Here is a 14,957-nt window from a genome sequence, read left to right as displayed (position 1 = left end):
CCATCCATTTACTGGCAAATGCCATAATTTCATTTTTCTTTAGGCTAAGTAATATTGCATTGTGTGTATATACTACAGAAAATCAGAATTGTTGATGTGAGTTTTCATTGCCTGACACTGTGATTTGGTTATGTTTTCTTTGTCTTCTCATAACCACTTAGGAGAAAAAAGATGACACAATGTAAGTTTAGAGTAGAAAGTGACTCAGAATAAAAATTTTAGCTTAAATATTTTGTTACATAAAGTTGCTTATTTTATATAGGTTTTTTAAGAGTCAAGATCTCCCAGGCTGCCTTCAAATTTGGGGACTCAGGCTATTTTCTTCCTCAGTGTTCATTTTGATGGATCATCTGCAACCGAAAATTATTGCAATAGCATATGAGAAAAATGGTCATCATACTTCTTTGTTGATATTTTTATTAATCTTGACTTTAAAAATACATTCTACTACTAATTTGTGATTTTGTTTCACTTTTTTTTCATTTTTACTCTTTCCCCATAACATTAAACTCTTATTAAAGTAAATTAAAATTCTGTTTAAAAATTTAAAAAGTATACACATTTTATGGCACTGAATTCTATTATACACCTGTCATATTCTATTATACATCAGTCATATGAACTTTTAATTCAAATACAACATTTGACCAGATAACAGTGTATTTAAAATGACATTTGAAGCATGTCAATTTTTTATTTTTCAACAAGATAAGCAACAGATTTCCAGCCACTTAATTATGGGAACTGGGAATTGAGATGTCATGCACAATAAGGTTTTTTCCTAAATACAGATATAAATATGAGAAATTTTACTCATGATAGATGATAATATATATTTGAATTAAAAACAGATGTTAATTTAGGGGTCAATTTTCAATAATATGATATTTTGTGATTATACAAACTGGCCCTGGGCAAATGGCAAGTCAATGAAACATTCAATATGGTGTGTGAGTCAATGATCCATCTTTTTCATTAACTATAATATTTCAGGTGTCACCATCTAAATCACCCAGAGAGAAAAAAAATGCTCTATTCAAATTCATTTTGTGGGATGAGCCTAATATTTGGCTCTAGGCTAATGCCAATAGGTCATATCATTATAATCATTAACTTTGACTTTGCAAAATCAACTGAGGACTAAGAAATTTTGTTCTAGACCTTTACAAAATTAATTTGGTTAGCTTTAAATGCTACCTGTGTATCCTGCTAGTCCTAGTTAGAATGCATAGCTTATGTTATATTAGTGCTATATTTCTTGAAAACATAAAACACAGAAATTAATTTTGTAGCCATTCACAGAACCTCAGGAAGCTCTTTAAAATCAGATTAAAATTCAATATCCAACCACTGTAGGATCTACTGAATGAGGCTGACTCTGCTCTAGCGTGACTTATTTAGTAAATACAATTTCCAATCCTTGTTTAGTTGGCACAAGTCTCTCAGCCAACAATAAGACTGAAGAAGGCTGAACTGAGAAAGACCTACATACATTTAAAGATTTTCATGGAAAACCAAAGCCTTTAAAGCTGTTAAGGAAGTATGAAACATTGTAAACACTTCTGAATCCTTTGACCATGTTCAGGATCCTTGAAGTTACATTATCATTTATACTTGTATAAAACACTATCCTTATTCATGAAAAAGAACAAACAAGGTCACTCTGTTATGTGATATTTGACTTTGGTGTTTTGCAGCATTATTAGAAAATGCAGCCTATGATGTTTCTCATGTATTAAATAACTCTTCTTTATCTCTATCACTTCTAAACAATTTATCCATAGTTCTTATAATACAATTCTTAATTATTTACTGATTAAATAATATAAATGCCTCTGTCAATGTAGCAATTGATTAAAACATGTGATAATCATGAATTCTCCTAAGAAAAACTTTCACCAAAAAAAAATCCTAATGTCCACCTCAATCATAGCACTGCACAAAGTTAATGATTAATATAATCATGAAGGGCTTTTTAAAGCAAAACAGAAAGGAATTCCCTGTATACCAATTGCACTCAATTTTCATAACCAGCACTATTTGATAAAAGAGAAAAGATTTACTGAAGAAAATTCTACATAATGATGAATAAAATAATGGCTCTGGGTCTGGAGTTGTGGCTCAGTGGTAGAGTACTCACCTAGCACAAGTGAGACCCTGGGTTCGATCCCCAGCACCACATAAAAATAAAATAAAGGTATTGTGTCCAACTACATCTAAAAATAAAATATTTTAAAAAGAATGGTCTGGATTGTGAAAGATATGCATTTGAACATTATCTCCATTATGTACTAGTTGAAGGGAACTGGAGAAGATAGATAAATATCTCAGTTTCCCTTATCTTTAAAATTTGGATAGTTCTATGTACAGTATTTTACAAATTATCACAAATGAATTGGGATTAAATGAAAAGATGTATTTTAAGCCCTTCATACCATGCCTAACAAATAGAAATTCTCGCAGTCCGGCTGCAGCAAAACAACCAGGGGGTGATGATGACTTGTTTACAGACTCTAACAAGAAATAGCTTATACAGTGGTGGTTTACTATATAATCACCAACATTTGCTCCTGTTCTCCCCCATCTACAGATGGAGAGATTCACACATAATATATGAAGGCGTGGGTGATGGTAACCCTTTTCTAAAGATTTTCCTAATGTTTATCTTCATGGAAATCATCCTCCTAAAGTTCCTCTTTCTTTTTTTTAATACCTTTTTTTTTAATATTTATTTTTTAGTTTTCGGCGGACACTACATCTTTGTTTGTATGTGGTTCTGAGGATCGATCCCGGGTTGCACGCATGGCAGGCGAGCGCCCTACCGCTTGAGCCACATCCCCAGCCCCTAAAGTTCCTCTTTCAAAACAGAAAATAGCCACTAACACCTTCAAAGTGTTTCTTTGGACTTTACCCTGTCCATAACTTGACTCTCCTTCCAAATGCAAATATGTATTCACACAGCAGAATCAAAGAGTATCTCATTTGTAATTGAAGTCCAAAAGAACAAAATTGTAATTAACCTTCCATACTATTTAATAGATATCTTTACAGGTTTAATTACAAATTCTCTGGGATTTCTTTAAATAAAACAACTCACATGGTGATGGTGCTGAAACCACAAATTTTTTTTTTCTTGCACTGTTGATAATTGAACCCAGGGTTTTGTGCCTGTTAGACAAGTGTTCTACCACTAAAGCTACAACCTCAACACAAAACAAAATATACTTTGTGTTAAATGTATCTGGAGTATACTGTGTTAAATTCTGAATAATCAACAATGAGGTACTCAAGTGGAAGTACCTTTACTGATATTTCATTATTCCTATGCTTAAATTATTAATGTCATTTTAAAGACCACACATCTTGCTAAGCACAGGCAACAATATTGCACTTCACCATTTATGCGAACAATGTCTTAAACTGAAAGCACAAGTACTAATTTTCCTATCTAAAATATTTCAGTACAGCCTTATGACAAGTGCTAAGAATGGAAGAAAATGAGTATGATCTGTGCCCAAATAAATCTTCAAAATAAGTAGAAGAGCTCAATAAATTAAACTGGAAGAAAGTAGCAATGGGTTTAACAGCTAATTAAGCAGAATTGACATCATGTTAGTAAAAGGGAAAATATTGTCTATCTAAAAGAGTAGACTTTGAAAAAAAATGAGTTTGATAATACAAGGGTATTAATGATCCTCCCCCAAAATACTAAAACGACCTCCAAAGGCAAGGCTAAAACTCTACCCACTGCAAAGACCATCTCAAAAAAGCATGCTGTTGTTTATAAAGAAAAAAATTGTATATAAAACGAAGCTGCCTCAACCATGCCCATCTCCATTAGCGACAGATAATTTAAAGATATAGAAAGTTAAGAAATAAACATGTTTTAAACTCAAATTATAAAATAAAATGGTGGTAGTTTTGAATACATAAACATGATAAAAAATGGAGGACACCAATTAGAATAGGAAGAATGAAATTGCTGGAAAACTGAGAAGTTGATTGGAGCCTTGTCCATATTCTACATTTCCCATCATGATCTTTGCCTTCTTCCTAGCAAACTTAACTTTCCGAAGCAAGAGGAAATGTTGACTCATCCTATTTCAATATTGGTATTTTGTTATTATATTTAGCAACTGAAGAATATTACTAAGAAATATTCTCAATGACTGAAATAAAATGTGATGAAGATGGCTAGATTTGCAGTAGGCTTTTAATAAACCATCAAAAGAGAAAGGCAAAAACAAATTTAAGAAAACAATGAATTTACAATAGTAAATTGGTGAACTAATATGTCAGTGACATTAACGGGAATGAAATTCATCACGGTATTGCTGTACTCACATTCTCAAAGATCTCCTGTTGGACTCCACTATCTTCAGAACCTGAACCAGGAGGAATACTAGGGCTGAAAGCCATGAGGTCAGTCTTGGGTGGGCTCTCACCAGAACACACCTGCCGCCTTTGCTGAGAGAATGACCAGCTCCCCACAGCGCTAGAGCACACCAGCGTGGGCTTCCCAGGCCTGCACGCGCCCTCAGTGGGCGCCTCTGAGCACCGAAGTGCTGTGTACAGTAGCAGCGTGAGCACCAACAGGCTAGATATAGCACAGATGGCAATGATCTGGGTGGGCGTGTCCTGGGTGGACGATGCAGAGCACCGAAACGCCAAGTACAACACCGAGGTGAGCACCAACAGGCTGGACACCATGCAGATGGCTATAATCAGGTACACATTGACATTCACCAATGCCACCTCTGCGACAGCAGCTCCAGCTGACGCTCGCAAAGAGGCCTTTGGCGTCTGACCATTCTCCACCAGAGACACCAGAACTGTGGTAGTAGCGGTCAGTGCCGGCTCACCGTGGTCTTTCACCAGAACCAGCAAGCTCTGGCTGGGTGAGTCCGCCTCATCCAGCAAGCGCGTGATGCTGATCTCGCCTGTGTACAGCCCCAAACGGAATGGACTTCGAGCACCGCCCTTCGCAGGCAGCAGTTCATAAGACAGCCACGCATTGTAGCCAGAGTCTGCATCTACCGCCCGAACCTTCGCCACCACGTCGCCGGCACCAACTTACCGCGACACCAGCTGGCTCACAGAGCCGCCTGCTCCTTGTGTCCAAGGTCTCAGCAGTGCTGGCGCGTTGTCGTTCTCATGCAGCACGAACACTTTTAAAGTCAGGTTGCTGCCCAGGGGTGGCACACCAGAGTCCCGCATGCTCACCTGGAACTGCAGCAGCTCCAACTCCTCATGGTCCAAAGGCTGTAAACAAGTCAAGATGGCGCCTGGCAAAATGCCAGGGGGAGTGGTTTGTGAAGCAATGCCATGGAGTCATTAAGTGTGGAGATTCCTGATTGGTTGACTGCTGTATCTAGTTTATGTTAATTAGATAAGCTCTGTGAAATATATAAATATCCCTCTGGTCCTACAATAAAGGGCTTCATCTCCTGCTGTATCAACATATACAACTTGTTCGTCATCCCCCCACTATTTTGCTGCAGCCAGACTGCGGCAATATACCAAAATTTAATACTTATAACATTTATAAACATTGATGGGGCTCACCATAGAGGTGAGTGAGCATGCCCCAGGAAAGCCTGGATTCCATTCTCATCATCAAGTCAAAAAAGTTAATTACAAGTTGTAGATATATAAATGACTTTGGAAATCCACCGTTTAAAAGAGGAAGGTGAATCCATAATTTCAATTAGCAAAATATTTTTAAAAAACAATAAAATGAACAGTTGATTTTAACAAGAAAAATAAGGCAATACTTTTTCTCAATTAATTGTTGGAAAAATATAAGACTCACGTTTTCTATAGAGGTAGGTGCCTGAGGCAAACTAGGGATGAAGGCCATGAGATCAGCCTTGGGTGGCACCTCTCCAGAGCACACCCTCTGCCTTCTCTGCTGGGAGCAGGACCAGCTCCCCACACCAGCGTGGGCTTCACAGGACCACACGTGTCCTGGGTGGGCAACGCGGAGCACCCAAACGCCAAGTACAGCACCGAGGTGAGCACCAACAGGCTGGACACCATGCAGATGGCTATAATCAGGTACACATTGACATCCACCAGAGCAGCGTCCTGGCCAGCGGCACCTGCCAGCGCCCTGGAGGAGGCCTGGGGCGCCTGGCCACTCTCCACAAGAGACACGAGCACTGTGGCGGTGGAGGTCAGGGCAGGTTCGCCATGGTCCATCACCAGCACTAGCAAGCTCTGGCGTGGCACATCCATCTCATCCAGGGAGCGTGTCGTACTGATCTCGCCAGTATAGAGTCCCACGCAAAACGGACTACGCGTGACACCGGCCACCGGCAGAAGCTCATAAGACAGCCACGCATTGTAGCCAGAGTCTGTGTCCACCGCCCGCACTTTCGCCACCACGTGGCCCGCACCAACTGACCGCGACACCAGCTCGCTCACAGTGCCTCCTGCTCCTTGTTGCCAAGGTCCCAGCAGTGCTGGTGCAGTGTTGTTTTCATCCAGCACGAACACTTGCAGAGTCACATTGCTGCCCAGGGGCGGTATGCCAGCGTCTCGCGCGCTCACCTGGAACTGCAGCAGCTCCAGCTCTTCGTGGTCCAGAGATTGCAGAGCATACACCTTGCCGCTTTTCGCGTGCACTGACATGTAGCTCGACAGCGCGCGCTTGCCCACCCGACGCTCCACCAGAGAATAGGACACCAGAGCGTTCTGCTGTGCGTCCGCGTCATGCGCAGACACCGTGAAGATGTGGCACCCTGGCGGGTTGTTCTCCTTCACGAACACCGTGTACTCAGACTGAGCGAACACTGGCGCATTGTCTTTCACGTCAGCCACCTCCACCAACAAGCTGGCAGTGGTCCACAGCAAAGGTGAGCCTCCATCCGTGGCGGTCACCACCACTTTATAGTCAGATACGGTCTCGCGGTCTAAGGCACTGTCCAACACCAACGAATAGTAATTCTTGAAAGTGGACACTAGCTTGAAGGAGACATGAGGCATCAGAGAGCAGGTCACTTGTCCATAGGTACCATAATCGCGATCAAACACACTAATCAAGGTGATGACTGTGCCAGGCAGGGTATCCTCAGATATGGGAAGAGACAGGGAAGTGACAGTCAACTCTGGAGCATTGTCATTAGTACAGTGACCAGCCAGTGGTAGAGAACCTTTCTCAATTGCCTCTACTTGAATTTTGTAAGTTTTGCTTTCTTCAAAATCAATATGTCCTATCACTGTGATTGCCCCACTCACAGCATCTATGTGGAACTTGGATTTTATATCTGGAGAAACATCACTGGAGAATGAGTAAGCAATATCCCCATTCACTCCTTCATCTAAATCTGAGGCATTGGGGTTAATTACCAGCGTTCCTAAAGAAACGTTTTCTGGTAATCTCACTGTATAGAGTGCCCTGTCGAATACTGGGGCATTGTCATTGTCATCCAGCACTGTGATGAGTAACTGAACAGTGCCAGTCAGCTTGGGTTTGCCTCCGTCGGTAGCAGTGAGCAATAGGTGAAGCTCTGGAGCTTCTTCCTGGTCCAATGGTTTGCGTAACACAAGTCCAAGAGGTTTTACCTGTTCGTGCCTGGGTGGTACATCCAATGAGAAATATTCTTTGGGGCTCAGTCTCTAAGTCAGCAGAGCATTGGCTCCGACATCTGCATCCGAGGCGCCCTCTAGTGGAAACCGAGAGTCAAGTGGCCTGGATTTTGCTATAAACAGATTCTTTTGTGTGACTGGGAACACCGGTGGATTATCATTAATGTCCTTAACCTCCACCTCCACATGGAAAACCTGCAGCGGTCTGTCCACGATCACCTCCAGGTGGATGCTACACTCCGCGCTCCGCCCGCACAGCTCCTCCGGGTAGATCCGAGAATTCACAAACAAAATGCCATTCTGCAGATTTACCTCCAGAAGGTCTCCAGGGCTCTTGGAAGCCACCCGGAACAGGCAAGGCAGCAGCTCCGTCAGTTGCAATTCAAGATCCTGGGCGATGCGGCCCACGAAAGTGCCGTGTTTTGCCTCCTCCAGGACCGAGTAATGGAGCTGGCCGCTCCTTTCCTCCCAGGCTGCTAGAATTACCATAAACAGAAGTAGTTGTCAGCTCTCCTTGTTGCATCCACTCAGGTCCACCATTTCAAATTATTGACTTTTATTCCCATTAGAGAGACTTGCTTCAAAATTTAGAAGAATCTTAATATAACTTCATTCCACTCCTTATATGCTGGCCATTGTTTTGCATCCAAAGAGTGAAACAGCAGAACGTCTTTTCAATGGATAAAGGATGAGTTGGTGAATAGGAGAGCAATTGACGGTTTAGAGCGACATCATGTGGCCCAAATTGTAAGTAGGAATTATAAAATTTAGCTTTTTACTAATAAAATTAAAAGTGTATTTCAAACGCTGAATATATTCCTTCATTGTGTTAAAATGTGAAACAATATCTTTCATGCTTCTTGGAGTTATAATTATGTACGTTTAATGAGACCATAATTGTAGCTTTTGAATATTTGGTAGCACCATAATGGCTTTTATGCCTTAGAAGAATTTTTATCAACAGTTTTTAAATAAAGATAAATATAAGTGAAAAATAATGCTAATCATTTAAATAACACTAAATTTAAATTTCTTTGGTTCAGGAAACTTCATATTCTTAGGTTTAATATAACCTGTTAAGAAAACTCCATTGCAATCTGGGGATTTAGTGTTTGAAGTATGTACTAATGGTAGGAAGTTTAGGCTTTTTCTCTAAGGAGGTAAGGAGTATGTGAATGACTTAGATAATTTTCTTATTAAAATAAGCTATTACAAGATTTTTTGAATATATGAAGATAAGAATTTGTATTTGGGTAAGTTTTGAGGAACAAGTATTCTGAATTTCTCTTTTTTTCAGAATTTACATATTCTGATGTAGGAATTCATATTTGTTTACTCTTTCCATCCTTTCTAAGCCTTACGTTTTATGATTACATGCCTTTATTATAATCTCCAATATGATTTGCAGTATTTCTTTCAATGTATAAACATTTCATTAACTAAATGTTTATGCTAATCTGCCATGTGACCAGCAATTGCTTTCAGTCAAGGCTTTTTAGATCTGCTTAGTAATGTTACTTTTCTCAAATGTTTTACCCTGTTCCCAAAAGCAGGTAAAATAATCACATTTTTCTTTTAATGCTTTCCATGTTTGTTGTCTTCCTAAATGAGTTTCTAATGATTGCTGCTTTCCTTGACTATTGCCAAAGCATTTTATTGTGTAACCTTTTCCATCTCAACCTCATTCACCCTCACCAGATACTTACAGTAATATTCCTGAAACACCTTTATCACTATTGCTTCACACTTTCTGATGACTTTCCAAATGACTCTCAAAGAAAGTAAAAATTTCTGTCCAGTTACTCAAAGAGATGTGTGTGTGTGTGTGTGTGTGTGTGTGTGTGTGTAGTGTTGGGGATTGAACCCATGGCTTTGTGCCTGCAAGGCAAGCTATATCTCCAGCCCTCAAGAGATTTTTCTCACATTAATTTTCTTGCCTTATTTCATACTCTCTTGTGAGAATCATATGCTTTAACCAAAGTGGATAATTCCCTGATTTCAGAAATATTTGGAATTTTCTGTGCACTCATTTACTTAAATTTTTCTCTTCCTAAGAACACCAATTATTCTCAATATTCTTAAAATCACTAATATCATCATGACTCTGGAAGATTCACCTCAACGTAGGAAAATAGGCAGAGTTTTCTGTTCAATTCTAATTATACTATGATTTATCTTTCTTCTACCTCTTACAATATTCTGCATTTTATTAGTCATGTTTATGTATGACATGTCTTTATTGTTCTATGAAATTCTAGAAGCCAGGGATTGCATTTTGAGTCAGTGGTTCTTGGCAGGCACAGTATTATAGAGACTGCATAGAAATTTTTTAGAAATGATGACTCAGTAGCAATGGTTGTGGTTCTTCTCTAATTCCTAAGAAAGCAAACTGTTTTAAGGTTGCTAGATACAATCATATACACAAATTTTGCTTTTTATTGATTGGTGTAAAAAGCACTGATTTTGCTGTTCTTAACTAGGGGAGATTTGGAGTTTTTCTTTCTTTTTTGCTCTTTAGTGCAAAATAAGTGTTTACAAATCATTATATATTTCTTTTTAAAAACTCAGAGCAGGACATGCTGAGGTATGATTTGTCACCTCCAACTACTCCAGAGAATGAGGATCATAAATTCAATCCCAGCCTAACACATCTTGATCCAGTCTCAAACAAATAAACAACAGCAACAACAACAACAAAAAAAACCCAGAAAACTCAATAGTTTCTTTCATTAAATATTAGAATTGAGCACACAGCAGGGAGAACAAACCCTAATTCATTCCTTTAATGAAACTTGAACAATTTCAAAATGTGGGAAAATATTTCATTCAGGTTTATGAAAGTCTGGTATTTACTAAAAAACATGAACAACAGAAAATCCTAAAAAAAAATCTTCAGGAAATCACTGAGGGTTCAGCATCTTAAATGTCCTTTGAATTCAAAAGCTTTTCACTGTCAAAATCTCAATTCAATATGTATCTTTGAAAACTGATATCATTTTCTTCAATGTAACACATGGCACTCAAAATGATAGATATATCTCTAATTTGGCAATTATGACCACCCTATGAATACCATAACAAATATCTTTACACCAAGTAAAATGATATGGAATTCATAATAACAACTTTCTCACATAAAAGCTTTTATTTCCCTTTCAGAATAATAATTACTAAATTTAATTAAGCATTTATGACTTGATAAACATTGTTACAAGTACCATATACTTACCAACTTGCTAAATCATTACAATAATTCCCTCTTATTCTTTTGTAAGTAGGAAACTGAGATCCAAAAGAATAATCTATCCAATGTTGCACAACATAAAAATGGTAGTGGTGAAATTTAGCCAAGGGAAAAGAGTATCACTGCTCAATACATTGAGTCACTTCTCTTTGCTGCCTCTCATATAAAGAAATAATGAGTAGTTTAAATAATTAAATAGAAAAATAGTAAAAGTATTATACTTAGTGAACCCCACCAAATGAAATTCACAAATAAGATAATTGCAAAGTCACAGGAATGCAGTTTTTTGTTTTATTTTATTGTTGTTTATTGAGATTTTTTTGTGTTTTTTTTTCCTTTTTGTTTGTTTTTTCAGGATTTGAACCCAGGGTCTTTCCTGTGTGAGCTAGGTACTCCTCCATTGAGCCATACCCCAGTAATGCAGATCTTGTATTAATACACTCTGGTCAAAGTCTAAACTCACTGCAATTACTATTTCTACAGTATTTGTGTCATTAATTAACTGAGTAATAACCATGGGCTAAATAACATTATTGAAGTATGAAATCTCTTCATTCACTCCTTCATATCCATCACAGGTATGCAATCTGATAACCACTCTTTTGTATTTTATCCCTAAATGAGCAACATTAAAAATCACTAATGCCTCTTGGAATCAAAGTGGCCTGTGACACAACATGTAAAATAAAATATAATGGGTAGAGTTTTGGCACAAAATAGATAAATTGAAAGTGTTATGTAATAAAAGTTAGCAGCAGAGGATATTTTAAAATGGAAAATGCAGGGAAGGGGATTTAGTGGTACAGCATTAACCTAGCATGCAGAAGGCCCCAAGTTAGACATCCAACACCAAAAATACAAACAAAAACAGCCGGAAGGGGATGGGGTTGCGGCTCAGCGGTAGCATGCTTGCCTATCATGCGTGAGGCACTGGGTTAGATTCTCAGAACCACACACAAATAAGTGAAAATACAAGTCCATCAACAACTAAAAAATATTTTTTTAAAAAACCCAGAAAGTATAAAACATAAGTGAAATAATGATGTTGAGATTTCAATGTTTGATCAAAGTAAAAGCATATTCAAAATAACTTTCCTGAAGTTCAAGTCCAAAAAGGTAAAATCCTAGGAAATCAACCACAAAAAAGGGAAAATTATATAGAAAATGACATTTCAAATAAAATTTTGATTTTGAGAAAAAATCACGAGATTCACAATATGGTAAATACCTAATCCCACTCTCCACTAAAACCAAAAAAACAAACCAATGAGATTATAATAAGAAAAGAATAAAAAGATATAAATATAGTAAAGTGAATCAAAATTTTAAGAATAAAAAAAATGTAAAACCTAGGCTTTCAGAAAATACTTATAAATTTAAAATAAACACATATTAAACAGTAATTATGAAAATTTAGACTTACTCTGGCACAATGATCTTCATTCAAATCGTGGCTGTCACCTATGTCCGCCCCAATTAGACAAGGTGGAAGGCTGGGGCTGAAGGCTATGAGGTCGGTTTTGGGCGGGCCTTCTCCAGAACACACCCTCTGCCTCCTCTGCTGCGAGTAAGACCAGCTCCCCACTGCACTAGAAGACACTAGCGTGGGCTTCCCAGAACGCACACGCCCTTGGTGGGCGGAGCTGCGCACCGCAGGGGGTGTACAGCAGCAGCGTGAGCACTAATAGGCTGGACACCGCGCAGATGGCGATAATTGATGTCCATCAGTACCACCTCCTGGCCTGCTAGCCCACGGACACCAAAGAGGAGACCTTTGACGCCTGGCTGCTCTCCACCAGAGACACCAATATCGTGGCAGTGGCGTCAGAGCTGGCTCTCCATGGTCCTTCACCAACACCAGAAGCCCCTGGCGTGGTGCGTCCGATTCATCCAGAGCACGCGTGGTGCTGATCTCCCCAGTGTACAACCCTACGCAGAACGGGCTGCGCGCTACACCCGCCGCCATCAGAAGCTCATAAGACAACCACGCATTGTAGCCAGAGTCTGCATCTACCGCGCGCACTTTCGCCACCACATGGCCCACGCCAATGGATCGCAACACCAGCTCGCTAACAGCGGTGCTTGCTCCTTGTTGCCAAGGTCCCAGCAGTGCTGGTGCATTGTCATTCTCATCCAGCACAAATACTTGCAGAGTCACATTGCTGTCCCGGGGCGGTATGCCAGCATTGCGTGCTCTCACTTGAAACTGCAGCAGCTCCAGCTCCTCGTGGTCCAAAGGCTGCAGAGCATACACCTTGCCGCTCTCCGCGTGCACTGACACATAGCTCCACAGCGCACGCTCACCCACCCGCTGATCCACCAGTGAATATAACACCTGCGCGTTTTCCTGCGCCTCCGCGTCATGCGCAGACACCTTGAAGATGTGACAGCCTGGCGGGTTGTTCTCCTTCACGAACACCGTGTACTCCGGCTGTGCAAACACTGGCGCATTGTCGTTCACATCTGCCACCTCCACCAACAAGCTGGCAGTGGCCCACAGCGAAGGTGAGCCCCCATCCTTCGCAGTCACCACCAAATCATACTCAGATATGCTCTCGCGGTCCAAGGCGCTATCCAACACTAGCGAGTAGTAATTCTTGAAAGTGAACATCAGCTTGAAGGGGACATGAGGCGTCAGGGAACAGGTCACCTGTCCATTGGCTCCAGAGTCACGGTCTGACACGCTGATCAGGGCAATGACCGTACCGAATTGAGCATCCTCCCGGACAGGCAAGGATAAGGACGTCACTGCAATCTGAGGAACATTATCATTTTCATCCAAAACGTTCACTAAAACCGTGCAATGACCCGCCATTGGAGGGTGGCCTTTGTCCATCACGTCAATGCAGAGTTTGTATAAACTTACTTGTTCAAAATCCAAATTCCCTTGAATTGTTATTTCTCCAGTGTTTGCATCTAGACTAAACTGGTCAGTAACCATGGGTGGAACAAGATTATTAAAAGTGTAGGAAATTGCCCCGTTCGTTCCTTCATCCCGATCAGAAGCGTTCAGTCTCACAACTGTAGTTCCTTTGTCTGAGTTTTCGAATAGTCTCACTTCATATTCAGACCTTTCGAAACTAGGAACATTATCGTTCACGTCCAGCACAGTGACCAGCAGCTGAACAGAGCCCGTGAGCTCAGGTTTGCCTCCATCAGTGGCTATCAGGAATAAATTATGCTAAGGAGCATCCTCTCTGTCCAAGGATTTCTTATCACGAGTCCAATTTGTTTATTTTCATCACTGTTTGTTTTCACATTTAATGCAAAGTATTCGCTGGAACTGAGTTTATAGTTTAAGATGGAATTTGATCCAACATCTGCATCTGATGCGCCCTCCAGTGGAAACAGAGAATCTGGCAGCCTAGATTCATAAATCAGCACTCTTTGTTCCTTTACCGGGAACACCGGGGGTTGTCATTAATGTCCCTCACTTCCACCTCTACATGGGAAACCTGCAGTGGCCTGTCCACGATCACCTCCAGGTGGATGCTACACTCTGCACTCCGCCCGCACAGCTCCTCCTTTTCGATCCGAGAATTCACAAACAAAATGCCATTCTGCAGATTTACCTCCAGAAGATCCCCGTGGTCCTTGGATGCCACCTGAAATAGGCGCAGCACCAGCTCTTCCAGTTCCAACCCCAGGTCCTGGGCGATGTCGCCTACGAAGGTGCCGTGTTTGGACTCTTCGGGGACGGAGTAGTGGAGGTGGCCGCTCCCCGCCTCCCAGGCTATGAGGAGAGAAAAGGAGAGCAGCAGACATCGTATTCCCAGTCTGCCTTCAGTGGTAAAATCCATGTCAAATATTTCTTGTGTTAATTCCATTAGAAGATATCTTCTGAGCATAAAAATGAAATGCTGAATGTTTCCAAGTCTATTAATTCAATTCTTCTGAGTCCACCATCATTCAGCAGTCTTGTAAAGAAGTAATAGGACGAAAGGGTTTTGTATATTGGCTACTTGTAATTTCGTGGTAGACAGTGACATCATGCGGTTCCCAAGAGTAAGAAATGGATTCATTCAATGGATTAAAGTATCATTCTTTGGTAATTCGTATCTATATGTACACATAGATATACAATATACATAAACTGAGAATATCAAAGAATGCTAGTATATAT

The 14,957-nt window shown here is 40.3% G+C and overlaps 2 pseudogenes; both read right to left on the bottom strand.

The window, feature by feature from the left end:
- Positions 1–4,323: 4,323 nt before the first annotated feature.
- On the bottom strand, positions 4,324–8,130 carry LOC143386433 (protocadherin alpha-7 pseudogene; annotated as a pseudogene).
- Positions 8,131–11,898: 3,768 nt separating this feature from the next.
- LOC143386432 (protocadherin alpha-6-like) lies at positions 11,899–14,634 on the bottom strand (annotated as a pseudogene).
- Positions 14,635–14,957: the final 323 nt, after the last annotated feature.

This window comes from Callospermophilus lateralis, unplaced genomic scaffold (assembly GCF_048772815.1).
Source record: "Callospermophilus lateralis isolate mCalLat2 unplaced genomic scaffold, mCalLat2.hap1 Scaffold_101, whole genome shotgun sequence".
Lineage (NCBI taxonomy): Eukaryota > Metazoa > Chordata > Mammalia > Rodentia > Sciuridae > Callospermophilus > Callospermophilus lateralis.
This window is presented reverse-complemented; position numbering and strand designations above follow the sequence as displayed.